General features: G+C 42.6%; 1 protein-coding gene across 10 annotated transcripts in view; it reads left to right on the top strand.

Moving 5' to 3' along the window:
- mcf2la (mcf.2 cell line derived transforming sequence-like a) overlaps nucleotides 1–3,095 on the top strand; it is a 34,434-nt gene that overhangs the window by 19,029 nt on the left and 12,310 nt on the right. The window lies entirely within an intron of this gene.

The raw sequence follows: 3,095 nt of genomic DNA, 5'->3' as shown, positions 1-3,095 counted from the left end.
GTGTGTGTGTGTGTGTGTGTGTGTGTGTGTGTGTGTGTGTGTGTGTGAGAGAGTGAGTGGGATCAGTTTGTTTGTGTGCATCATTTGCTGATGATGTACCTCTGATGACTACAAATGGCTGTTTTGGACTGTGTGCATTGCATTGCTTCTTTAAACACAGATCTGTGTAGTTGCTGGTGTCAGCTGTGTGAGTGTGTGTATAATTTGGTTTGTCACCCCTTATAGTAATGGCTGTTTTGGTGATTTGTGTGCGTTTGCTAGCTTGTACAATCTTTACATTATGTGTGTGAGTTTTGATTTATTCGCTGTGTATTGGAAGAACACTGATGGCAATTAAGCGACTGTGTTGTTTTTCCTTCTGGATGTTGAAACGAAGCAGGAGGGGAGTTAAAAATAGCGTGTTATGCCGGAGTAGAACACAGTGTGTGCATGTTTGAGTGCGATGAGACGCCATCCTGTTAGACGCAGAGTGTCCAAACTGTGCGAGCCGTTAGCCTACTAGCCCACTTCTTCTTGGACAGTGTCAAACACTCTCTCCTCTCTGAGACGATGAATCGAAGAGGTGTTACGCAAGTGAAAGAGAAGGGGATGCAGGGGAATGTTTAAAAAGAGAAAATGGGGGATGACGAGTTGAGAAAAGGCAAAGGGGAAGAGAGGAGAGACAATCATGTGTATCTGAAAGAAGTGTGTGTACGGGTGAAGTCTCTAGACACTATCACTACCTCATTAGCTCCCTTTGTGATAGTTTAATATCTACTCTATTGGCTTCCTGGATTGTCCTCCATACACTCTATCTTGGAATCATGATTAACCAACATGAGGACAAGGCTTCACCACACCCTACACATCTGTTGTTAAGATGCTCACCCTGCATTACACCGCCTAGCATGTTCAGCATATGCTGATATATGCTAATATATGCTAATTGGACACTGATTATAATCAAATCTAATAGTCCTGTCCTTGTATTTCTAAGAAACTATCCCCACTGTGACAATAAGTCTTTATGTAGGTCCTCGCTTGATAATTACTCCACCAAGTCAATTGAACCTGGAGACACAAACATCTGCACACTCAAGACACCCCCCCACCAATCACAATGGACCATTCCAGGTCTATTATCTTAGTCCAGTCCATTGGCCCAGTCCATGTCCTTGAAGGGGACGTTGATGGACTGTGAGGTTTCTCTGATAGCAGAGAGCCAATTAGTAGCTGCCTGTTTTAGTCTTTGTGAAATAATGAGAAACAAACCAAAATACATGGAAACAATAAACCAAAGTCCTTTTTGTCAAATATCATTTTATGTTTTTATCAATGGCCGGTGACTGACGAGCATTAAGACTGGAAACATTCTGTCCAAAGGGAACAAAGTCCACCTAGCAGCACCTGTAAGGCTCATTTATTAACCTCTTATACCTTAATTGTTGAATCAGCATAAAACTCAAGTTCTGTATTTGATGACAATAAAACTAGGGCAATAAAAACATAATAGCTAAGATAAAATCTGTGTAGAGAAGCAGGTCTTTTTTTATCCATTACCTCACTTCTTTGCTCTACTTTTGTGTTTCTGTCTCTTTGCTCCTCGGAGTCATCTTCTACTTCCCTTCCCACACAGCACTTTGAAAAGTAGCACTCAAAACACCTGGGAACACTGTTTTTGTTATTTTCGTCTGTATTTGTTGAAATGTTCAGGCTTTTGTTGAGGTTACTGTTCATCTTTTCTGTTGTGGATTATCATGTTGGAAGAGCTTTTAAATCTCGTGCTGTAGAGCAGGTTAGAGGCTGGTCTTCTTGTCGGCAGTGCCTTTTGTTTACAGGACGCTTACTAATATTTCAAAATTGCAGTCGTGATTTATTGATTCCAAGATGCTGCGCCTGTTATCGCTAGACCCTTAAACATAAGTCCCATTCAAAAAGATACACCAGCCAATGACTGCAGGATGAAGGTCGCTCGTCTTCAAGTGAGACGCTGTGCTCACCAAGGCCATTCAAGGTTGCCCGCTGCCATTTGCCGGTTCTCCCGCCAGATAGAAAAGAGGAGTGGGCAGTATTGTCATGTAAAGCCAGAGATTAGTGTACAGCACCTGATGCTCTCACACTGCCATGTTGTTCGTCTGACCAGCAGTTTCTAGTCTAATTAAAACTGAGGATGAGCTTTGTCGTCACCATGAAATAGGCAACAGTTGCTTATTACATTAGGGCAAACGGGGTGAATCCACATGCTTTCGCAGTCGAATGAAGATGGGACATTTTCGCTGGTCTCTGTGATTTTGGGATAATAGATATGCAGTCATTGAAGCATACGGGAACATTGCTGCGGGCTGAAAACACAGGCCGCTCCATCAGCTGGTGCAAAGAAGAGGCTTGAATTTGTTACACTTTTAACATACCGGCTAAAAGGCAGTTACGGGACGCCATCCTTTGTCAATCTCTTTGTCATCGTGTGGACACTTTTCATGGCCAAAAGAGATGCAGACAGAGGGGGTTTGAGCATGTGGAGGGAGGTATATCCAGCTCCCAGGAGAACAATGTGGATGTCATTAGAGGACACGACTGGAGTGGTTTTCCTCCCCGAAAGAATATAAATCACCCTGGTCAACAGAAAATGATATTCTAATCCTAATCATTTATTTATGTGGGCTCTTCATCTGTGAGAAGTGTGCCTCGCTTTAACGTGGAAGTGTGCGTCCAGGGGATGTGTGTGCACATTAGCATGTCTGTGTTCATCTGTCAGGGGAATGCACCCAGCAGATTGTGTATTATCATGTTAATGCAGAGGCACAAATTGGACCGCGACCTCTCAGGGTTTATTGAATTTAATGGATTCCAATTACAGATGTATCGCTTGCTGTGTTTTTGTGTGCTGTGTTTTTGGTCGAACAAGAATCCGCTTTTATATTTTCATCTAATTAACGTCTCAAATAGCAGTTATTTTGCTTTTTAGCTGCATCTTTCTGACAGTTTATCATCTGCAGGTGTTATTGAAAATTAGAGAGGAACCTATGTAGAGCGAGCGTTGAATTTTCCAACCTGGCTGTCTTTCATCTCTGTGTGTGTGTGTGTGTGTGTGTGTGTGTGTGTGTGTGTGTGTGTGT

This window comes from Anarrhichthys ocellatus, unplaced genomic scaffold (assembly GCF_004355925.1).
Source record: "Anarrhichthys ocellatus isolate YVR2014 unplaced genomic scaffold, GSC_Weel_1.0 scaffold12, whole genome shotgun sequence".
In the NCBI taxonomy this organism is placed as follows: domain Eukaryota; kingdom Metazoa; phylum Chordata; class Actinopteri; order Perciformes; family Anarhichadidae; genus Anarrhichthys; species Anarrhichthys ocellatus.
Note: the sequence above shows the minus strand (reverse complement) of the source record. Positions and strands in the feature narration are given on the sequence as shown.